Here is a 25,394-nt window from a genome sequence, read left to right on the forward strand (position 1 = left end):
TGGAGTTGAGATTTGGAAATGATCCCTTCTTACTCCAGAAAGCATTTTCACTTGTAGCCTTGTAGATGCAACACCTTTTCTGAGCTACTCTGATTTCAGAGACCCAACACCAGGGCTGTGGGAAACAGGATGTGGTCATTATCCCCATGGAAATTAGCATAAAAATGAAAATGACTTAGAATCCACTAGGCAGAGTTAGAAACAAGAGTGAAATGATATCAAACTGTGAAGTCCGTGAGTGACAAAACATCCTCTACACATAAACACTGCAAGCAATTAAAACATTTAACCAAAGTTCTTATAATCCAGAACCTTTGATTAACAGGAATTTCAGTCTCCTATTTTCTTTTCATGAAAGAAGGCTAGGTAGAAAAATAAATGAAGCTGGACTCAGAAATTTAGTCCAAAGTTATGCTCAGAGCATTTTCCACTTAATTTCTAATACCTTCTACATCTTTCCTCTATATTCATTAATTCATTACATCCATGAGGACAGAGGCCATACTCTGTTCATGGTTGCATCCTTGATATCTAACAGAAGGCATAGCATGTAGTAGGACTGCAGCAAATATTTATTGAATAAATGCTAGTTCCCCCCCGCCCATAATGTCTCTTAGATAGCTAACCATCAAAGGAAGATTTCAATTGTGGTTATCATTGGCCAAGGCAAGAAATAAGTTGCAACTAATTTCAGGAAGATTTTCAAAAATGAGGTGTGGTAGATAAAAGATGGTCATAAATTCTTTGTTGCAATCCCATTGCAACTTAATTCCTTTCCTCGGAATCTGCACTAATTCTAGGGAATTTATTGACTATCAGGAAATAGCAAAAGGGAGTTCTCAAACTTCTGAAGCTAGGTCACAAGAAGTCTTTTGAGTTCCACATGGCCTCTTGGAACAATCTTTTATGAGTCCTCAGCTTCCATGGAAGAATCAAGTCCATGGGGTCTCTATATTGGCAAAAGGCCACCTGTAGGCAGACCAGTTAACAGCCTTAGCTGAGTCAGCCTCCCAGGGGAGCAGAAAAGTGATAGAAGCCATTTTGGAACCCAGAGGCCAAAGGTCAGAACATTCTCTTTCTAAAACACCAGATAGTAAATACTTGAGGCTTAGCAGATCATACACTCTCTGTCTCAGTGAATACACCCTGCTATTACAGCATGAAAGTAGCCATAGAGAGAATGTAGAAGAAAAATTGGCATGACTGTGTTCCAATAAAACTTTATTTATAAAGCAGGTTGCGGGCTTGCTCTGGTCCCCAGGCAGCATTTTCAGCCCCCTGCTTTGAACCAACCCCAGTGACCTCTGTTGAGTAACCTACGCTACATGAAATAGAAGAATCACCTGGCTGAGACCTGCCCAAATTTCTAACCTGAAAAATTGTTAAAAAGTAAAAACATAATGTTCTGTTTTAAGGCAGTAAGCTTGTGGCAGTTTATTATGCAGTAATAGATATTTGGAACAAAGAGATTGGAACAAAAGAAAAAATGGGGAGAATAACTCTCAGCCCATTTCCTGCAAGCACTGAAGTTGCTATACCCGAAACTAAAGAGTAGAAAGTAAAGACAGTGGTGCTCAGTGCTGGATTATTCTACCCAGAAGTAAGGAGATTTGGCTAAAATTTGAGCTTAACAGAGACATTGTTACAGTGTCAGGGTGGACACAGGGAATAGGAGCGTGGTCATACATGGTAACTGGACAAGCTCAGTACATCACTCCAGGGGATATGGTTGATGTTGGATTCCATGGGAGGTGCCCCCCCACTCCCCAAGATGCTCATCATGGTGGCCTTGGGTAAGAAAGAACAGGAGGTAGGAGTCAGAGGGACCTGGGTTCCATCCCAGCCACTTCGCTTACCAACAGCATGATGTTAAGTTTAAACTGAAACCTCTCTGAAGCTCCTCATTTTACACAGTGCTTGGCTCCAAGGGTGCTTGTGAAGATTAAATGAGGTTCTATATGTAAATTCTGGCATATATGAAGTCTTCAATTATTAGAGCTTTAATATATACCGTGTGTGTATGTTGTGTGTGTGTGTGTGCACACAAGTATTCAGAAACAAAGAGCAATAAATGATGCCACTGTGTGGGGTCAAGTATATTTGAAACCAAAAGTGTCCCAATGCATAAGTTCATAAAGGTCAGCACACCTGCAGCCCTCAGTCAAAAATCATGAAGTACTGGGGCCTCCCTGGTGGCACAGGGATTAAATCTCAGCACTATGAAGCTATTGGCAGCCACTGCAGCATGAGTTCAATCCTGGCCAGGGAGCAACCCACATGGCCCAGCAGACCTCTCCTGTCTCACCCGCTGCTCCCCTCAGCAATGTACTTTGGTCAATCTGCCTGTTATGCTCCCCACTCTGTCTCTGATGAATCCTCTCACCGCCCCCCCACCCCACCGGAACTCTAGCCTACACCCCAGATCTTTTGTATGCATAAATAAATAAATCTTTAAAAAAAATCATGAAGTGCTTTAACACATGACCCAATGTGCTTAAACACATGTCAATATGTTTAAGAATCACCTGGGGGTCCTTGCTGAAAATACGCACCCCCATCTTCTTCTGTCCCCAAAGAGATTCTGATTCAGCAGATCTGGGCTAGAATCCAGGGATCTGACTTATTAACAAGCGCCCTGGGGCTTGCCGATTCAAAAAGTCATGTGATCACACTCTGAAAACTTTCATTCTTGAAAGCCTCATGGCATGAGGTGAAGTGACTTGCCCAAGGTCACCTAGCTGGACAGCGGCAGAGACGGGTCTTGGGCTCATATCCAACAAGGCCTGCCTGCAAACCAGAGGTGCTTTGTGCTCCTTGCTGTGTCCCCAGATCCCTAGCAAAATGCCAGGTAGTGAGCAACGAGTGACTCAAAGGGTAGGGTAGAAAGGAGTTTGGGGAACTTCTGAGCCGATGATCCTACCATACAGACAGACAAACAGGTTCCTTGGAGGAAGGCAGGTGTCCCCCTTCCTGCAGAGAACAAAGAGCTGGATTCTCTGTCCAGCCCACGTTCCTCTCACCATTTCAGACTTTGCACCAAAATGACACGCTCTGGATGAGGTCAACGGAAGCCGAGAGTGATTTAACCCCATCCGGTCCCGTCACTCCCTAAATCTCCGTATCACAGTCAAAGTGGCGAGGAAGCAGAATAACCAAAAATCGTCGTGAAATCAGCCTTTTCTTTGTCTGGCATATGTTCTCAACCTGTCACTCTACTATGCCACATTATGGCCCGAAGACCAGTCTAAACAATCCTTTTCTATAATTAAAAAAAAAAAAAATCCATTGCTAATGTCCCCGGCCCCTGTTAGTGAAGGGAGCAGCTGCCAGCTGGGATAACAGGACACCGGACGCGCAAGACGGCTGAGGCCAGCAGCACAAAGAGCCACCGGGAGTCCTGTTTATTTTATTTAAATGGACAACACTTTTTACAAAACGGGGACTGGAGATCAGAGTCTGCACCCTGTAAACTCTTCTGGACAATGCATGGTCCACCCCTTTTCACACAAAGGGATGTTGCATAGTGGGTTCCCCACCCCCCAACCTCAGAAGTCTGTTTTCTGGATGTCATGTCTCCATCAAGGACATATGTTTAAATCCAGCTACCATGGAATTTTTGGATAACGTATAAAAAGCATCCGCTTTGACTTCTTAATCCCCAAAATGGAAAAAAAGAATCTATGGGATTTTCATGAAGAATCCAAAAGGACCAAGATTTTACTGGATTCCCGGCACATAGTAGATGCTAAATAAACCATAGCTTGTCACGGCATCCAGAGAGATGAGAGAGCATGAGTTTGAGATGCTAAGCATCAGGAGCCAGAGCTTGGGGTTATAACTGTAGCCATTACCCTCACTAGATAGCAATCTTCGGAGAAATCCAGCTGCCTCGATTTCCTCCCATGTACAAAGCATTTGGTAGTAACAGTATCTACCTTCTCAGACGGGGAGGTTGGAAAGAATCACCGTGTACAGTGCCAGCCCGAGTAAACAGTGCTCAGTAAACGCTATGGCTACAGAGCCACGTGGACTTGCCCCAGAAATGGGGTCACTCCTGTAAACTGTAAACCCCAGTTTATAGATTTTCCAACGTAGGTGCATGTCGCTGGGTTTGAGAAAGCCGACCCCGGCTGTTGCTGAGGGCCCCCAAACAGCCACTGTGTAAAAATCGAAGGTAAATTTCTGTCTTGAAGCCAAAACCATTGAATTTCCTAGTCTTGCCTTCCCCTGGGGACACCCATAATGTTTTCTGTTGGAAGAGGCGGGGCGGTGGGGGGAAATCGGGAGCAGTTCTCAGGAGGATCTGAGACAGAGCCAAGAAGTCGAAGAGGGAACTATTTCTTCCAATAGAGAACAGAGAACCCAGAAATCTGTCCCCAAACCATTCTCACGGAATGCTAAGGATAAGAGGGCCCAGGGGCTGAGCTAGTTTGGTGATTTCCAAACTAGGGTGCCTAATAAAAATACCGATTCACAGGCACTTAGAGGATTATTCTCCTTCAGTAAGACCTGGGCCTGGGAATCTGCATTTAACCTCATCTACCCCAGGTGCTTTCAATATGCTTTAGAATGATCTTAGGGGCCACAGCTCAGTTGCAATAAATAAGAAAATTGAGGCTCAGGGAAAGAAAATGGCTTGTCGAAGGCCAACCAGTGACATATATGGGACTCTAGCCCCGACCTGCAAATCCTGTGCATTCTGCCTTATATATCTAGTTTGGTTCTGTCTTTTGCACAAATAAGGATGAAATCCTAGCCCCTTTTCTTCAATCTCCAGGCCACTAAAAGCCATGTGACAGAGAGCGCCCTGAGAGAACAGCTGAGCCTCAGTGCAGCAACACTTGCCCATTTTTCTCAGCGCTACCTCTGCCACTCTCACCCAAGAAGACTTCACCTCACCCAAGAAGACTTCAGAAGACGGCTAAATCCAAACTGAGGAACAGAGGCTTTTTTTCAGAAACTATTAGCAGATCATTAACACTGACTTGGTTGGAAACTGTTTTTCTTTTAATGCTCCCGATTTAGGACACCACCTTGGAATTTCACTCTGCAACTGCTGGTACAACAGCTCAGTTAAATGACTTTTAGCTCCCCCCCCCCACACCCCCAGCTGGCATCTCTCAATGCTTTCAAAAGTCACAAGACAGGCTCTTTGCCCTCTTTTTTGCATGAGGTTACCCAGCACTTAGGAGCAAATGGGATTAATGTTTCAAAGCTTCAGAAGCTCTCTGGGTGAGTGGCCGTGATCGCCTGGATCCTGGGAGCTGGGGAGACAGTTTACGTGCCTGTACTTTACGCGATGGCCCTCACAATGGCGGCTGCAATCACGACAGGAAATAAGCTTGTATACAGAAACCCCGAGGTGGGGAGGTATCTGGTGACAGCCATTCTCTAAGTAAGGCTGGCACTCTCGCAGATTGTCTGGGAGGGAATAATAGCTAAAAGCTCAGAGTGAGGGCGTGACCTTTCTCTTGTCTGTTTGTTGACCTTCGCTAACATCTTGGTAATGAAGTTACACGATCGTTGTTCAGTGGGTGTTTAGCAAAGTTCGACTCCTATCTTTGTCCAGTGGGGAACTTGGAATTCCTAAGGCAGGAAGCAGAGGAAAGCCATGTGGACCAGAAGACAGAGGGCCCTGAGTTCAGCCGTTAGTTAGTTCCTCCACAGGTGAGTGGCCTCAGGCAAGTTGCTTAACTTCTCTGAGCCTTGTTTTTCCCATCTATGAAATGAGATTATTAATAGTGCCCAGAGATAGAGTACAATCAGGTATCAGCCACTGAAAGGTAATTGTCATTGAAGTTGTAGTGATTATTATTTGGGTGGCTCAAGACCCCAAATAATAATCACTACAACTTCAATGACAAAATCCTCTCCCCTAAAAAGAAGGACTATGGAGTGCTGTGAGCTAGGGCTATACCCCAAAAGCTTTATCAATATTTTCTTTTTAAAAAAATTATTTATTTGTATATATTTCACATCATTGTTCATTTTCGTATAATGTTTACTTTCTCCTCTCAGGTGTAAAGTTCCCACCACCAATTCATAGTCCCTTGTGCTCTTCCTGCCCCTGTTTTGATTAATATTTTCATTAGGACTTTTATGTTTGCCAGAGAGAGAAACCCAGCTCAAATGGGCTTAAAGGGAAAAAACAATTTCACATTATTTAAAAGTCTAAGCATAGACCTGTCTGCTTTCAGGCAAGATTAGAGTCAGGTTCTCAAATGATGTCATCAAGATTTAGTCTCTGTCCCCTTCTCTTGCCTTTATTTTCTTCTAGATTAAATTTTCTCTCAAGATGGCAACTTCACTCTTCTACCCTGCCAATCTGGCAGGCCCAGCAGAATAAGAACCCCGGTGGCCCAAAAGTTCCGATGAAAACCCAGGGGCCTTCCCTCATGGGTTCTGACTGCAGCAGCCTGGAGCTTGTGCTCAGCTTTGTACCATCACCAGGCCAAAGGCAAGTGGAGCACCCATTGGCTAGGCTGGGTCATGGGCCTGATTATTGAGCCTATACCTGAAATCACGTGAGTTAAGAGTCAGGGAAAGAGAGTTCTGGAACAGATATCAAGGTATTTTTGGCAAAGGGAGACTAGATTTTGAGGAAACAAAAACAAGGGTAAAACCTTCTGCAGAGAATCCAGGTAGGTGTCTCAGCTCTTACCCAAACACACTGGCACTTCCAGAATCTAGGGAGCAGGTGCAAATGCAGTGTTTTGGTCAGGTTAGTCAAATCCAAGTCCTCAGCCACATCAGAGTTAGAGAGAATGGTAATGGCATTGTAGACAAGACTACAGGAACCAAGGAGAAACGCTGAGCTAGAGTCGGGTTCTCACTGGCCAGACTTTGGTGATGTGCTACGCCTGAGGTACGCACAAGCAAAGAATGTTAGCTTTCTATATTAGGCAGGGTTCTCCAGAGAAGCGGAACTGATGGAATACATTGATAAGGAGATTAACAAAGGGATTTATTTCAAGAAAGTGACTCACACACTATGAGATGGATGAGCCCCAAAATACATAGGGTGAGCTGGCAAGCTGGACACCAAGGAGAAGTAGCAGTTTAGTTCCAAGCTAAGTCCAAAAACCTGAAGCTCAAAAGTTGATGATGTGGTTCTCATCCAAAGACTGGTGGGCTTAAGACTCAGGGAGAGTCAATATTTTTAAGTCCAAAGTGAAAGAAAAAGGTGATATCCCAGTTCAAGGGTTGTCAAGGAGGAGAAGTTCATTCTTACTGGGTGGGGGATCAACCCTTTATTATAGTCAGACCTTCAACTGATTGGGTGAGGCCCACCTACTTTTGGGAAGGCAATCTGGGTAGGCCAATTTAAACACCCTCCACAAACACATCTCACAGAAATACTGTCATCATCCATATCATCATCCACCAACACCCTCACAGAATACTCTGAATGATGTTTGACCAAATATCTGGACACACAAAACTGACCATCATGTTCATTTTCAGAAGGAGACTGGTTGATCAGTGTTAACTAGAGCAACAGAATCAGTAGGAGGTAGATGTTAAGAGATTTATGGCAAGGAAATAATTCGCATGGTTGTGGGAGCCAGGTGGGCAGGGCTGAAATCTTAAGGTTCTCTATCTGGTTAAATCAGGTTGTCCAGATTACCTGAGATACTCTCCCTTCCTTAAAGTTAGTTCATTTTGGACTTTAATCACACCTAGAAAACACCTTCACAGCAGCCCTCAGATGAGTGCTTGAGTGATTCTCCGGGAACCGTAGTCTTGGCCAAGCTGACACGTGAAGCTGAGCATTGCAGAGGTATATATTTTTTAGGACAGGGTAAGAGTCAATAGTACAGTCAAAACATACGATGTCTGGGGAACCAGAAGGCAGAAAGAATAGAGGAGGCAGGAAAAATAAACTAAGTGCAATTCGAGAGCAGGTATGTGGCAGATGCCAGCTGCCTTCCCAGGCTGAGTCACCCCAATGTCATCTCAGGGACACTAAATGGCAGTTGTCAGCCTTGGGACCATTACAAGCACCCCTCAGTCAAATCAGTCACCCTCTCCCCTTCATCTCTGCTATAACTGTCCTAATTCAGGCCTGCATATTGTCTTCACTGTTCACCTTGCCTCCGCTCTTGCGCATGCCCATATCAGCCCTATCAGTGCCCTCCCTATATCCCCATAGTCCACCCCAGTGCACACATGAGCCTTTGGCAATTATCCCTATACCTGGTTTCCTACCTCACCCACTTTTTTCTGTCTGAGGGTGTTCAGTCCCCAGGCGGGACATGCAGAAGGTGTCAGGGAGTGAATGTCTCAGGAGCCTCCTTCAACCAGAGATGGAGAAATACCCCAGCCTCCTAACACACTTTGGAAAAAGCCTGAGATGTCCACAATGTCACCTGGAGGTCTGGAGGAATGGAACCTCCTTCCCTGTTGTGCACTTCATTGACTTTCTCTGCTTTCCTGATGCACTGCCCAGTGCATCCTCCCAGTGCTTCCTGGGAGTACATCCCAAATAAATTATTGCAACTGAAATCCTCATCCCTGAGTCAGATTTGGGGGAGCTCAGACCCAGTCACCCCCATACATGCAGTCATTCTAAGACACCATTTGGGATCCTTCATTTCCTCTATCAACCAAATTGAGGCAGATCCTCAATAAGAAGAACTGGGCCCTCCAGTTCCAGCCCCTTGGGCATGCTGACATCACCTCTGCTCTCCCACATATTCAGCTGCACAGGCACTTAGAGTACCTGGCACATGCGGTGAAGGGTCCAATCTCTAAGTCTTTAAACACACAGACCATCTGTCAAGAGCTCCCTTCCTGACTCCATCAGCCCACGGTGACCTAGTGAACTCTTAGTGTGGATGGATTTCCTCTTCTGAACACCATCCCACACCCAACCTGCAGGGCTGTAAGTATCTGCTTCTCCCTGTGCCCCACACACAAATACCTGCTGTCACCCCCACACACTGGGTACTCCCATGTCCATCCTCCCCACTAGACAAAGAGACTCTGAGAATGATAATGCCTTATTTTACCCTCATATGGCCACAAAGCTACTAGAACATTACAAGTGATCACACAATGCTTGTTGAATGAACTAGTAAGTGAGCACTCTTAAAAGCCGGTGAGTATTAACACTGCTTTCCACCCCCTCTGCCCACACTTTCTTCCTAACAAAAAGAAAGAAAACTCTTCTCACAGGACTCTGAATTTGATAGAATGTCGATGGATTAAATGTGTATTTATCAGCTTCAACCCATCGGCTGGGTAGTTTGTGTAGAACAGTGACTATTAAAAGTGCTTTGTAAACTGCTAAGTACCAAGGAGATATATATATATATTTTATTACAAATAGTGTCGGCAATTTAGAAACAAGGAAAGGGAGCAGCTGAGTGCCATGTCCAAGGTCAAGAGAAGTACACAGGCAGGGTGAGAATGAAGTTTCTGACTTCTGACTCCATGCTTCCTACATACACAAGGGCATCTTCTAAGAGCAAGAAGACCTGAGAACAGGGCCAAGGCGTGGGAATGGTAGACAATTCAAGTCTTTTGTAGGGCATGGAGACAGAAGTCTGGAATTTCGTCAATCCCCAGAGCAGCTGTCTTTTGAGTGGCCTGGCCCTGGCCCTTCCATTATCTGGAAGCTTGTGACAATAATTTTTGATGAATATTTTAAGTCCAATTTATAGATGAGAAAATGGACCCTTAAGTCACTCATCTAAGAAAAGGTTGAGCTCAGATTCCAGCCCAGAAATGACTCCTTCCAGAACCTATCACCTCCTACACACAACACCTCTCAGGAAACAGGACAAGCTGCCATTATTAGGCAGCTACTATATGCCAGGCTCTCCCTTTCTTTAGTCTTCATGACCCTACAAGGATTTCTCTGTGATAATTTCCCCAGTTAGGCAGATGAGGAAACTGTGCTTTCTACAAGGGAAGGTGCTTCTCCAAGATCAAACACAGAATGATATCCTGGCCCTTTGGGGCCTCTGAGACCATTTCATCCCATGTCCTTCATGGTCCTTGGTTCTGGTCATACATCGAACACACAAAGAACTTTATAGAAACTCTACATCTCCAGAGGCCATAAATTGAAAGTCTGAGGCAGTGTTTGGCCCACAAAGAATGTGTAAACGTATTAGATGGATAAAGGTGAAGGGGAGAGAACTCTTTTGGTCAAGATGAAGCTTAACAGAGAAATCCAGATGGGCCTCTGAGCCTGCATAGCCACAGTCCCAAAGCCAGCAAGGTTGCAACTGACCAAGTAAGAAACTGTGACCTTGACTCAAAGTGGCCTGAAGACAGCAGAGGGAGGAAATCACAGGAGAAAAATGAAGGGCAATTCTACTTTCAGGTGGGGATTTCAATACCAGCTCTCTTGGCATGAGTAAGTGAGCGCACAGCTGCACAAGTGTCTCTGTGGAAGCTGTGATATGGGATGAATCTGTCCGATATTCATCAACATAAAAGATGTGCAGGGAAAGATGTGGTGGACAAAAGCAGGTTGTCAAATACCTTAAACAGTACCTGTTGGCAGGTATGCCATGAACATAATACTGTGCTTTTATTGAATTCATAGTGCAGTGAAGTATAGTAGATTATATATAAAATGTAGATGTGTATACTCACAGTGTGGATAGACTGCGTATCTAGTCATATGGAGTCTGTATAATGCGTACACAGAAACTGTATTTTTTACGCATATCCTGCTTGCGTATGTAGCTTGACTAAGCATGAACACAGAGATGGATATAAGCCTAAACAGGAATGAGACTTTGGGAGAGATTTTGCTTCTTGCACAAATATTCACTGAGCTTCTGCTTATACCAGACGCCACCTCTCTAACTCATACATATTTTGAAGTGCCCGAAAGCTTTAGAAGCATGTATTACTTGTCTCTTGATGAACAGTGAACTTGAAAATAAAATGACCTCCTATCAGTTCCCCCCAATAACCACAACAGGGGTTTGGGTGTCATTCACTAGTGACCCAACAGAAGAGGAGACTTAGGAGACACCACAGAGACAGAGGAAGGACAGACAAGGTCGGACACCCTGCCTCTTCCTTCCCGCCTCCCACATTATTTTGGGGGGAGGGGTCAGAGATGACCATCTGCAGATTTCTTCTGCACAAAAATGAACCATCCATCTCCCTCACATGGTCTCAAGGAGGTTCATTGATGGCTGGGTGAGAGAAGCACTTACTGCCTCAGCACTTGGCGCTCCCCTGAAGTATCCTTCCCTAGGCCCTGGTGGGTTTTGTTTATCCCCTGGCACACAATGAAATGTTGGGAACACTCTATCAGGGGGAGGTGGGGCCCGATGAAGGTTAAAAATGGCACAGAGTCTTTGATCCTGAGCCAAAGCCAGTGACGCTCGGGGTGGCGTCAGAGCCAGACGTCACATCCCGCACAGTCCCCGTCTGACTTGGACAGCAGACAGGGCCCCGGACTGGACATGGAAGGAAGGCCCCAGATGGGGGAGTGCGTCAGGTTCCCTGGGAGTGGTGGGCCTCCTGTGGGCAACAGAGGGGGCTTTCTCCACGTCCAGTATGGGAGCCTCGGTCACTGATGTCTGATGCCACAGGGACCTGAAATGGAGCCATCTTGGAGGGCGCGCTGGAGAGAAGACAGATGTTACTAACTAACCAGGATTCTTAGTTCCTGTTTTACTCCTCTGTGATTGCCATTTTGTAATCACTTCCCTAAACTCTTACTAGGGTGCTCAGGGCTTCTATCCATCCCTGAGCCCTCTACTCAACCAGCAAATGTGTGCTGAGAGGCAGCTGTTCCAACACTGGGCTGGGTGTTGGGCATTCAGCAATGAAGAATCCCAGGTCCTGTCCTTCTGGATGTCGAGGTCTGGTGGGAAAGAGGTATGGACAAGACCAGCATTCCGGGTGGGGTGAGCACAGCACACAGGAGCCCATGGTAAAGAAGTAGCCAGGCCTTGTGGGGCAAGAGAGAAGCCTGGAGAAGATGGAGGCATCAGAACAGGCCTGGAGAACAAAAGAGCTAGCTAAGCCAAGTGAAGGAAGCAGATCTTGGGTGAAGGGAATAGCATGTGCAAAAGGTCTAAAGAAAGACTAGTTGGGGCCCCCCTGGTAGCCTAGGGATTAAGTCTCAGCGCTATCATCTCTATGGCCTGAGTTCCATCTCCAGTCAGGGAGGTGACCCACGTGGGGCAGCAGACCTCTCCTGTCTCGTCCGCTGCTCCTCTTAGCTATGTATGTCAGTAGATCCGCCTGTTCTGCTTCCTACTCTGTCTCTGGTGAATCCTCTCACCCCCACACCTCTGGCCTGTACCCCAGTTCTTCTAAGCAAGCAAGCAAGCAAGCAAGCAAGCAAGCAAGCAAGCAAGCAAGAAAGAAAGAAAGAAAGAAAGAAAGAAAGAAAGAAAGAAAGAAAGAAAGAAAGAAAGAAAGAAAGAAAGAAAGAAAGAAAGAAAGAAAGAAAGAAAGAAAGACAAAGTGTAGATCAGAGGAAATGAGAAGACAAGACACAGATGTAAGGGAAGGGAAAAGATTTCTCTCTGAAGACTCTCTGCACCAAAGCTGAACTGGAGGTCACTCCCACTCCTGGTTACTTCTACTATTAAATTGGCCAGCAGCCTCTCAAGGAGGTGGAGGAAAAAATCATTGTCCTAATCATAGTCAACAATTTTTAGTGAGCAGCCACCATGAGCCAGTAACTTTTACACATATGAGCTCATTACCTCGTCATGAAAAAGTTTCACCAACTGCCTACTAAACATAGAGCTTCCATATGATCCAGCAATTCCACTCCTAGGTATTTACCCAAAGGACACAGAAACATCAATTCCAAAGAACACCTGCACCCCTATGTTTATAGCAGCACTGTTTACAATAGCTAAGCTTTGGAAACAACCCAAATGCCCAAAAGTAGATGACTGGATCAAGAAGATGTGGTACATATATACCATGGAATATTACTCAGCATTCAAAAAAGATAAACACATGCAATTTGCAGCAACATGGATGGCGCTGGAAGGGATCATGCTCAGCGAAATAAGCCAAAAAGAAAAAGAAAAATACCGGATGGTCTCACTCATAGCAGGAATCTAGAAAACTTAAATAAGGGACCAGGAAAATGAATAACTATAAGAAAGTGAAAATCAAAATCAACAAAAAACTATGAACCAGAGACACTTTTAGGGGGGCGGGGGTGGGAGGGGAGGGATTGGGGTCAGAATGGGGGGGGGTGCAATTGTATGGGGAATATAACAATAAAATTTATTAAAAAAAAAAAAAAAAAAAAAAGTTTCACCAACTGAATAATCCAAAATAATCCCAGCAGCTACTTCAGCCAATCAAGGCCACATATCAGTAGCAAGTAATTGTATATGGCAAGTGGGGGCAGGAATTGAATCTAGAGCTTTGAAACCACCTCTAGCATTACTTCTGTCTTAACAGAGGTAGAGATGCTTATTGAGGCCCTCTTAGATGGGGATGCTCAGAAATGAAGACTTCATCCATCCATCCGCCCATCTGCATATCTGTCCGTCCATCCGTCCGTCCATCCGTCCATCCATCCGTCCATCCATCCATCTATCCATCCTTCCATCCACCCATCCACATACCCACACAATCAGGTAATCATTGTACACTCATCAGGGGCCTCATCCACGCTTCTCTACATTTCTTGCCTGTCTCTAAAACTTGCCCCCAGAACATTTTCACACCCCAGATTATAGGAGACTACCTTAGTCTTCCAAAACAAAATGGTGCCTCAGAGATGGAACTGTTTAAGAGTTGTCTCTTCAATTCCTATTTTGAAGTTCATCCAGGGGCTCTCACTGATATTGTATGTCAAAGACCATTTGGAAGTCCCCATGAGTTAGGGCTTAGAATATCTTAAGGTCATGAAATGCTTTAAGGTTGAAGGTATCAAATTAAAATTTAGGAGTAAAAACGAACTTTAAGAGAGACACCATTTCGAGAAAGCATATGGGTGTCTGATACAAGCAGCTGCACATATGATACTTGGGTTATACTTTGTAATACTAATTAACATGCACACACAAGCACACACATGACTATTCAAATTCTTAAATGTTTTAGATAATGAGGATCTAAAGTAACTCTTTTTATTTTTTTGTTGTGATCACAGTACTAGTTAAAGTCTCCAGTCTTTCCTCAGAAGTCTAGAAATGCGAGAGAATTGAATAGCTCCAATAGTTCTCAAAACCCTAAGTTATAGTTACCATTTTGTAATGAAGATGTGAGAAACAGACTCCAATGAACACCACCCCTTCCCCCACCACAAAATACTCATATATAAAATAGAAGCACAGATCCAATAGCCATGGATGGAAATCAAACTTCAAGAAATATTTGCTGTCAAAGATTGGATATCGCTTCTCGTGTCAAGATGTGTTGGATGGTCCAGAGTCAGCAGGATCTACCCTCCCTGCCACGGTCATGGAATCTTCTGGGTTAGTGATTTAGGCTGTTAGATTATACCATTTAAACTTGGGTCTAACAGAAGGAAGAAAAAGGACACGGTGCATTTTCTCTGACCCCTGAAGTTGGGCCCTCTCTGGATCAGCTTCCTTCCCACTATCCACCCTTCCTCATTGCACTAAAATTTATTAAATGCAATCTGGACATCTCTCCTCCCCAGTGCAGGACAGACTGGCATGCAAATCTACTGCCTATCACAATGCAAGTGGGTACTCAATAAAGATTTGCAGAGTTGCAATACCAATACTTAGAATTACATATAAATAAAGGGTACCTCAGAGGACATCTCCACAATTTTAACATTGGCCTTTTGTTAATCATTAGCTTTTTAAAACTTTATCATGTTCTCATTGTTGCTATTGTTTGCTAGCTTTGAATAAAACTAGTTTTCATTTATTGGAGAGTTCCTGGAGGGAGGCAGATAAACAAGAAGGGCAGAAGCCCCAAAATTCTACCACAGGTGAAAAGAGAAAAGATGTCTATTCATTCACTCTGTTCTTTCTGTAAAAGCTGCTGGGTGGAGATCTAGCTCCCCACTGTGTGAACCCCATTTTCCAGGAGCAACAGGCAGAAAGAAAAAGTCACGGAAGCTACTAGAAAGAGATATCCTAAAACTCCAAGTCTCCATCATGAGAATGGTGTTCCCCCAAGGAAATCTGGAAATAAGCCTACAAAAAGCCTGGATCCTGTCAGACAAGAGGCGGGATTTGAGCAAACAAGGTCAGGCTCTCCAACAGAGCTGCCATTCATAGGGCCGGGACACGACCTTCTTTGTCTCCCAGTTAGGTGACACCATCCCGCAGCCGCCTCCCCAGCACTCAGCAAAAGCATCAGCTTCATTCTTCTGCGCCTAAGCCACCATCAGCCTTTTGGAAACAACTTTAACACCCAAGGAATTTGGCTTTAGGGGAAAATCTCATCTCCCTTCCATCGCAGGAGCTCAGTGGCATGGAAGCATGCCAAGGATGACACGTGAGAGAAAGAAAAAGTGCAGGAAAAACAGGGTGATACCAAAGGAAAAAGATTTCCAGCAAAACTGGGAAACAAACAGATACTGGCCTTGAATGGTCCCTGGACAAGGGTCTTTGGGGTCCGGGTAGTTGAGCTATTCCTCAGCTGGGGTGCTCTGTTGGTCTGTGGAGAAGACAAGGAGAGTAAGTCAGCAGATCACCCCGGGGGATGATGGTGTTCCTTTACTAGTGCTCATGGAAGCCACACCCTGAAAATCCACCCTGACTCTTGGGTGACGCCATCTTTCCTGGATGGAATGGAACACCTATTTTGCTTGTTATTTTTCTTACTGTTCCTTCCTGGAAGGATTGCACTGGGTTGGCACACGCAGCAAGCACCCAGCCTGATCACTTCTGGCTGTGCCTCATCAACCAAGAAACTCTGTCAGTTCTTAAAGTCCCAGTGTCCCCATCTGTAACGTGGACGTGACACTGCAAAGATCACTAGATTATTTTAAAGGTTTTAGGAAACTGATTAAGTAAAAGGGCCTGAGAGAAGGAGGCACATTTCCTGTTCTTTTCCCCTATTTGCTCCCTAGATCCAAGTTCTCCTTATTAACTGCCAGGGATAATGAGTGAAAGTTATCTCCATGGGCCATATCTGAGAGACAAAAGACCGTCTCTCCTTGCCTTAGAGGTCAGAGGTCTGAGAACTCAGAATATAATAACCACTCTTGGATTCTTTGGGGCATATTTTCTTTTTTTCACAATAATCAAAGTAATACCAGCAATGATATCCCACACGGAAAAACTACAAATCATTCCTGAAATAGCTGGAGATTTTTATAGAAAGTCTAATTCTGGAAACAAATTGTAAAGGGCTAAAACAGGGACAGAAATGGGGATTTTTACCTTATGAGAGATTAGAAGTTTCGTATAACTGGTGTATGGCGTTGATAGTAATAAAAAGAGAATAGAAATAGTAATAATAATGTAATGGTCATTTCTTAAATACTAATTCTGCACTGGGCATTCTTTTTGTATATTATCCCCTATAATTCTCAAAGCAAACCTCCGAGAAAGTATCGTCGTGAAGCATTTCACAGTAAAAGAGGGTATACCTTAAAGAACTAGCATGGCCCCCTAAGTCAGGTAGTGACAAGCAGTGGGTAAAAATCCAGGTCCTGCTTACTCTGGAGTCTGGGCAATTTTCCTGGGGGGTTTCAGATTCCCCAGGAGACTATCTTTATCTTTCCCCTTTTGGAACTTCTATTGCAAATTTCTCTGTCTTATTCTGCGAATCTATTTCTGTGTCTCTCAAGTGTGTGTGTCTCTCTCATACACACACACTCCAAGACCCCCACACCACATATGCAAACACATGCACATGCATGTAACATTATCCACACACAGACACACAAACACACTCACACGTGCATCTGCCACTCTTCATGCTCAGACTCAACACACCCACACATCGTGCAGATCTATATCCAACACACATCCACACAGCACCATCAACTACATACACACTCCACAGAGACATGCATACCCCACGCAAACACACTCACACCCCGTATAAATACCTTACCCACAAACACAACATACATACACACACACACACACACACACACACACCACCATCCACATCCTCCACACAGGAACCACACACGCACAAACCAACACCCACCATACACAAACCACATACACACATGTGCTGCACACACACACACATATACAGAGTGACCAGCTGGTGCATTTGTTCTCTGTATATTGATACCCCTGTCTTATAGATTGACCCAGAGAAAGTAAAAGAGATAACTAAAATTTCCAAAATTCCCATTCAACATTCAGTATCAGCGATCACTACAGGGTGAATCTTGGAACACAGTTTTATTAGTCAGCTTTGAAGACTGGTTTGAGTTTTGCAACATTCTCTTAAATCTCAGAGTTATAAATATTTGTTTTCTCTAAGAACAGAAGACCAGAGTCTGGGTCCCGCTCTAGAGCTAACAGGCAGGGAAGGTCCTACCCCCTCCTGGGGGTTCAGTTTTATAATCTATACAATGCAAATCCTTCACCCCGCTGTCCTGCTTTCCGCCCCGGGACTCTTCTCCAGAACCTTGGGCTTCACTAAACACAGACTGAAGATCATGAGAGGGACAAAACCCCAAATCCCTTCTAGCTCTGTAATTTTGCAATTTACATAAAAATAACGATAATGCTAATAATATTAAATGTGGAAAATCTAATGCAAAAAGCAACAGTCACAGCACATAATCCCAAATCAAAGCTAAATGACCCTAGGGTCTTCCTTTTTGTATTATCTCTGCTTAACTGCCTCTCAGAGGACAGGGGTCACTGGGGTTTCATGGTTGGGTTTTGGTGAGCCTACAGTCATCCGTACTTTCGCACCCAAAAACTAAACCATTGCAATATCCCAGATCCCAGGCATCTGACCCAATGTCTTAGACTGGAGTTAATAAGCACTGAGAGACCATCCCCATTACAAAATGCCATTATAATTTCCTCATAAAGTGCTGTTTATCAGAGCTCAGCGCCAGTGCCCCCCAGCTCTGCCTGGGCATCTTCAGCTAACATAGCATTTGGGGTGTCCACTCCACTCTTGTCCTGCTTTCTTTCTGCCTCAGTTCATCTTCCACATTCGTTCAGTTGCCCAGCATCTGGCTTGAGAACATAAAGGGGTTCTGTGGAACCTCAAATGACTACATGGATTTGCCTGGGCTGGATCTCAGGTCACTATGGGGCCCCAAAATGAACCAAGTCAGGGAACCTGAAACCATATTCCTGGTTTGACCCTTCAGGATCTGAGCCCACTACCTTCATCTCTGGCTTAGCCCAAGCTGGGGAAAAGCACTATCCCTGTGGAGCTGTTATGGAAAACTTGGTTGGTTGCAAGGAAAATGAAAACCTCAGATAAGCCAAGAGAACTCCAACTCAAAATCAAAATGGCAGGGCTCAGAGCAATCGATCAGAAGGCTCAGGAGACATATGCTGAATGTAGCACCTCAAAGTGAAAGCAGATGGGCTAATGTGCATTGATCTCCAAAGGCTTGTTGACACCCTTTTGAAACAGAGACAATAAGGGGCATTGGGGGAGAGCTTTAAGTGAAGAGGGTCAAGTCATGGGGGATCAAAAAATCTGGGACAAGGACTCTTGGGTAAACTCTAAGCCTCATTTTAGAATGTCACCCTCAATTCCTTAGAGCTGACAGAATGGAGGGAGGGGAAGAGGGGAGGGGCTTTGTCTCTGCCACTACCTGATCACCAAGTTCTTAATTTTCAGGTTTTTTTTTTCTTTCACTATCTCAGCTGCCCCAGCTCCCCCAGCCTCTGGATACATCAATGCAGGTCCCATAGATTCTCTGTGCCCACCCCCCATACAACACACTTTGCCCTTTTTTCGGTCTCTAATTTATTTCTCAGTGTGCCCAATTTCTGTCCAAGAAGCATTGCCACCTCCCTCCCTGAAGTTCTCGAGTCCTTGAAATACCAATACTAAGTGGGGGGCTAGAAAGAAGGGGGAAAACATGTCTTGGCTCCCTTGTTATGATACATCAACAAACAGTGCCTTCAGTTTAGCCTGGCTGACTTACAGCAACCTGGGGAACTAAACTATCCAGGGTGAGTGAGAGTGGTGGATTAACAATTCTCAACTAGTTAAAAAGACAACCAAAACACACAACCGCTGCTCCCCTCAGCAGTGTATTTCAGTAGATCTGCCTGTTCTGCTCCCCACTCCGTCTCTGGTGAATCCTCTCACCCCACCCCCCACACACACACCCCTCCGGCCTACACCCTAGTTCTTGTATGCATAAATAAATATTTTAAAAGGGGGGTAATGAATGGAAAGTTATCCTCATGGAGATCTAATTTAGGTTTCCTCTCAAATCACAACTCTCAAGGCCAGTGTCAGCCAAGAAAGAGATTCTGGTCAGGCTCTTGTCTTCCATCTCTTCTATTTTCTTCCTATTGTTCAGTGACATGGGAAGCCCATCTTTAGTCTTCTGTCCGGTGTTGTCCCTAGGTTTGGTCAAGTGCTTGCAACAGAACCAACCAATACTGTCATGTTGGTTAAAGGGGTCTTGAAAGAAGAGGGCGAGCTGGAGTAACATTGGGGGCATCTGACTTAATTTGCTACCAAAAATGGACCAGGCCATTCATCTGGGCTGGGCACAGGAGAGGAAACCTTGGAACTTTCCTGAATGACAATATCCCCTAACTGAACCCCAACCATTGAGTCACCTCCCCCTATCCTAGGGCCCTGGAGCTTGTTTTATCATTTGCTAAATGTACAGAATAAACACTCAATATTCAGGGACAAGGGTCTCTCTGGGGTCTCTCCCGCCTCATCCCTCACTCAAGGAATTTTGCAGATAAATCACCATGTTAATCCCTGGCCTGAGAGTTATGGGCTGCAGGAGGCAGAAGGAGAATGAGGAAGTGGGACTTGGGGATAGAAGGAAGCCCTTGATGACAAATGAAGGGTGAACTCGCAGCTGGGAAGTCTGCAGTCGGGGTGGATCTTCCAGAGAGAAGAGGGTGATCTGGGAGTTGCTGAGGCAGGAGTGACCTACCCAGACAACCATGCTGCCCAGGCGGAGAGCTGTTCAGAGGAGTGGGGACCAGAAAGGAAAATGGCTTCAGGACAAGAACAGAAGGGGAAAGAAAGTGCCCTTCCTGTGACAGGTGACACTGAGGAGGCAGCAGCTTTATTGGATCAGATTTGGCCCCTTTAGACTTGGAATCTAGACTTGGAATTTAGACTTGGCCCCTTTAGGCCAAGGAGCAACAACTATGGAGGCCTTTGCCGGGCCTGGGCCTTCCACATGCTCCTCGTGCCGACAGCTTGGCTGGTGGACTCTGCGCCTGGGGCTGTGGGTTCCTCTCCATGGATACAGTGACTTGGGCTCAGATGAAGAGATGCCAGAGAGGAAAGGTGGGATTTATTGACTTCCATCTTTGCTGGGATTCTCTGCCATTGGGGGGTATGTGTGTGTGCATGTGCCTCTGTGTGTGTGTGTGTGTGTGTGTGTGTGTGTAGGTTATATGATATAGTGGAGAAACATTTCTATTTATCTGACATTAATTCAACTATTGAAAGATGATGAGAAGGGGCCTCCCTGGTGGCCTAGGGGTTAAGTCTCAGCACTGAACCAAGACAACCTGAGTTCAATCCCCAGCCAGGGAGCTACCCACATGGAGCAGCAGACCTCTCCTGACTCGCCTGCTGCTTCCCTCAGCAGTGGATTTCAGTAAGTCTACCTGTTCTGTTCACCATCTGTCTCTGGTGAATCCTCTCAACCCCTGCACCTCTGGCCTGTACCCCAGCTCTTGTATGCATAAATAAATAAATAAATCTTTTTTTTAAAAAAAAAAAAAAGGGAGAGAGGATGAGAAGGGTGGGGGAAGACAAAAAGAGTAAATCACCTCAGGAGAAACTGCCCACCCTTCTACTCCATGAGCATCTGGGGAGAAAGGAGAGGGCAGAGGCTGCCAGCTGTGCCTCTGTTGCTCCCAAGCTTGTCTCATTCCCCATGTGTGTATCATAAAGTAAAATAGATTTTCAAAGATAATTCCACCTTTAAGAGATTTCCTGATCTACCATCCACACGTTCATGTATGCAGGAAGGTGTGTTGTGTGTGTGTGTAGTTGCAGTTGTGTTGTGTTGAAGGGGCATGTGTGTGTTGTGAATATGTGCATGCACATGTGTGGATATTGAATATTCCCGTTAGGGTGTGTGTGTGTGTGTGTGTGTGTGTGCAGATGTGCAGTATGCTGTGTGCTCTGTTGTGAGTCTGTTATGTATTACATGTGTACCGGCTGCGAAGGTGTTCTGATTATTAGCCAAGCATATCTGTGCAAAGGGTAGAGGTAGCGGCATTTAACACTGATAATGGGGGTGGGCAGCTTACAGGAAAGAAAATCCTGTGAAACTCTCAAATGGAGGTATCCCTTCCTCTGAACACTCAAGTGAATTTGTAGGGCTGACCAGCACTGCCTGGAAGGCCAGTTATGAGTACAGGTGTGTATGTGTGTGTGTGTATGTGAGAGAGGAGAGAGTGAGAAAGAGACAGACAGACAGACAGACAGACAGACGGAGGGAGAGAGAGCGGGAGAGAGAGAGAGAGAGGATGGCTTTCTCAAATAGAACAGAAACAGATACAGCGGGCTGTGATGTGTCTCTCAGATCCCCGTCCACAAATGAATTATTCTCATCCTTTCTGGGAGTGCTACTAAAATGGGGCTCTCAGGAGTCAGCCCTGTGGGGAATTCCTAGATGGGACCAAGATGGATGGAGTGTCCACTCGGTCAGTGATCAGCAGAGGGTATAAGAGCCCGACTCCTTACCCAACTTGGCACGTCCACCCCGGCCATTCTGCTCCAGAGTGACCCCTGGGCTTGGCTGCAGCCATCCATGGAATTGCATTGCACCTCAACTTCTTTCTCCAGTGAATCCTGGTTTCTTCCCCATCCTCACACAGGCCTTGGTTGCAAAGCTTCCCCTAATAAACATCCTGCATGATCATCTCCACCTCCAGTGAACTTCCAGACAGCCTAATCTGCAGGCTGGGAAGAAGCAAGTCTGGAACCAATATGGCGAGTCATCTAGTCTAGTCCTACGCCTCTTTATTCAAACTGGTTCATCATCATGGTTATACGCTCAGACCCCAAAGTTACATGTTTGCTTCCAAATCCTAACTCTTAACAGTGGGCACAGACAGGCTTCAACCTTTCTGAATCTTGTTCTCTGGAAACTAAAATAATAATAGTGCCTTCAGCCCAGGATGATGATGATAATTAAATGACATAAGGAAGACACCCCTGCGTCAGGGGCTCACTCAGCTCACACATACAACAGTTATCGGCAACTTTCACTATCCTGTGCTCACGAGGTGACTGTCGGTGGGAGAAAGGAGGAACTTGGTTCTCTTAGGAAGCAAGCTAATAAATTAATCAGTTAATAAACATCATATTCCTCTTGTCACAGCAGCTAAATCCTGGAGGCTGAACAGCAAAGGACCTCAGTGCTTGCTGACATGGTCTATCCCTGCTCCTCCCTGTTTGCATGTTTTAAGGGCTCCTGGCTACCAGAGTGCAGGCAGGGAGAAAGGGGTGAGCAAGAGACCCAGCCTTCCGATGACATCAAGGTGCATCAGGTAGTGTGGCAAGGAAATGATGGAGGAAGCAGCAAACCATCACACTGCAGAGGAAGCAAGCCCTCTGTGGCAGCCAGCCTCCGAGATGAGACCTGCCATCCTTGCTTCTCCTACTTGCTAATCCTGAGCTGAATGAGGCTGGCCTGCATAGCCAGTAGAATGTTGTAGAAATGTCGGAGCATGACTTCCAAGGTCAGTCCTAAGAGAATGCAGATTCTTCCTTGCTCCCTCTGGGATTGTTCCTTCAGAGGGAAACCAGCTGCAGTGGTATGAAGGCCCACCCACCCCCCACCCCGGGCAGACCTGTGAGAGGCCCACTGGTCCAGGAGCTGAGGCCTCCTGCCAACAGCCACATGAGTGAATCATCTGGAAAGAGGAGCCTCCAACCTTGGTCAAGCCTTCAAGTGAAACTGCAGCCCTGAAGTTGTTACCACACCCTCGAGGGAGCAGGAGGCAGACCCCAAATCCCTGACTGACAGAAACTGAGAGGATTTGTGTTTGCTGTTGAAAGCCTCTGACTTTGGGGATTATCTGTTCCACAGCAAAGATAATAAGGGGACATACCTCCCCTTCTGTTTTAGAGAAGATATGATTTATCCCAATACAGTTATTAGCTTATATGAAGGTGCTGATATTTGGCCATTTTTAACCCACAAAAATGGCAACTACCTGCAGGACAGTTTCTACACTGACTTAGGGAGGGACTCGAAGGTCTGGATAATGCAGGCCGGTGCAAGGGGTGATGGACACTTTGTCTCCAGGAAGACCCAAGAGTAGGTGCTTCAGCAGGAACCGGCTGTGTTTCTGGGAGCGAGAGTAGCCCTGGGAGGGAACGTCTCCAGACCCCTGGCTACCTCGCTCTCCTCTTCCCGTGTGGCCGGGGCCTTCGGAGGCCCTCCAGCAACTCCCCTGTCTCTGTCCCACTGCTTTTTACAAGCTCCCAAGTTCAGTGAAGCTCCAGGTCCTATGGAGAGGCGGAAAGGCGCCCCGTGGCAGATAATTAGAGAGATTGGTTCAAGCGCCCGGACTCAGCTCTCCAGCCCAGCCTCAGAGAGTCCCCGGTGAACCATTTGCCGGCTCTCATTTCTCAGGGGCTGCTTCAGCAGGTGGTCACGGGCAGGTAGTCAATAGGGACCTTCTGGCCAAGGACCGGGGGCTCTTTGGAAAGGTCAAATCCAGGGCCCGGAGGGCACGGCTCAAGAGGCCACGGGGTCGGGACCCGTCTCGATGACAGATGAATCTCGGCCTGTCTCCCCTCTCCCGGGAAGCGGGACGAAGCCTCTTGAGACAAGGGAGGTGGGAGGGGGTGGTGTTGGGGGCTCACAAAGAAAGGCGAGTCTGGTGTCTGGCCGGCACCTCTCAACTGGTCTTCATTAGGCAGCCCGACAACCCTCTCTTCTGCCGCCCTCTGCCCCTCGCTGATGGGGTGCTGTCTCCAGACCTCTCAACTGTTCCTCATTAGGTGAAACAGTGCGCTTTTGTCCTGCATGAAGCCTTCTTTGTTCCGCCAGCCCAGCCAAGCTAGAAAGCCAGAAACTGATACAAAACAATGCCACTCTATCCTGAGGGGACCCCTCCTCCTCCGTCTTCCTCCCCTGGCTGGACAGGGAAGAGCAACGTTCCCGTCACATCCCTGGATGTCTAGCTGAGAACACGTTTGCTGGAGCAGAAGAAAGCGCCTGATGAGACCTGGGCTTCCTAAACTTGATGCACATGGGCTTCACCCAGAGAGCTTGCAAACGCCCCCGGCCCCCACCCCCAACGTTCTGCTTTGATGGGTCTGGCGAGCAACCCAAGCAGTGGGATTTGTAAAACCTCCCCCGTGTCTGGAAAGCGCAGGAAAGTGCGAGGACCACAGGCCGAGACGCAGTCCACATCTTCCAACATCCTTGTCCACCTGCCCCCTCAGGTCAAATCAGGGATGGCACACAGCAGATCTCACTTCTGGGGTACCTGGTGCCATCCTCAGAACACGTGCCTGCTGCCAATGTCCAGGATGGCCACAGCTGTAGCCTGGACCACATACCTGCCAGACGAAGACGTGTGAGCAAGCGGCGTGGACACAGCCAGCCAGCACCTTAAATCATGCCCAGATGATTTAAGATCTCTGGAGGCTCTGTTCTCCTTCCTTCTCTCTGATTCTTAGCACCAGGCTCTTGAACCAAAACTCCACATCCTGAAAGATATTTCTGATGCCTGGAGACTCGGTCGGCTGTGACCGGATGTCTTGCCAGCTGCCGTCCCAAAAGCAAGGCTGAAAGAGTTATTTATCCAAACGCTGTTGAGCTGCGTGAGCCCCATGTGTCTCCACACCCGCCACTTGCCCTACAGGCTGAGAAGGAAGATGGGGTGTAATTTCAAGACAAAGAGAGGCTCTCTTCCCCGCAGCACAGCAGGCACCAAACAACTCCCCTCCCAAGATCTACTAGTAAAAGTCTCACCTCTTTGTCACCCAGGCCTGAAATAGCAACGTGACAGGTTTATATAGGTTAGAGCCTGTCGACCCTGCTTTTAAAAGTAGATGTTAGGTGGTGGGGCCAGATTTCACAAGTGAAAATACAGGACCCCAGCTACATTGGAATTACAGATGAACGACGGATCATTTTTTAGTCTAAGAATGTCTCATGAAGTATTTGGGGCATACTTTGACTAAAAAAAAAATCCACTCATTCATCGGAAATCCAAATTTAACTGGACACCCTGTATTTTATCTGGCAACTCTAAAGTTGGCAGAAAAGGCTGAGAGTTGTTGGCACGTTGGTGTAAGTGAACTCGACTGGTTTGCTCTTGGCGTAGCATAGT

The 25,394-nt window shown here is 46.2% G+C and overlaps 1 long non-coding RNA gene across 3 annotated transcripts in view; it reads right to left on the reverse strand.

Moving 5' to 3' along the window:
- Positions 1-15,523: 15,523 nt before the first annotated feature.
- LOC119244949 (uncharacterized) overlaps positions 15,524-25,394 on the reverse strand; it is a 128,161-nt gene continuing 118,290 nt past the window's right edge. For all 3 annotated transcript variants that reach the window (XR_008551883.1, XR_005125164.2, XR_005125163.2), the window contains one exon: positions 15,524-15,594. This is a non-coding gene — a long non-coding RNA (uncharacterized LOC119244949). The remainder of the gene's footprint in view (positions 15,595-25,394) is intronic.

This window comes from Talpa occidentalis, unplaced genomic scaffold, assembly GCF_014898055.3.
Source record: "Talpa occidentalis isolate TD23 unplaced genomic scaffold, MPIMG_talOcc4v2.1 talOcc4.14, whole genome shotgun sequence".
Lineage (NCBI taxonomy): Eukaryota > Metazoa > Chordata > Mammalia > Eulipotyphla > Talpidae > Talpa > Talpa occidentalis.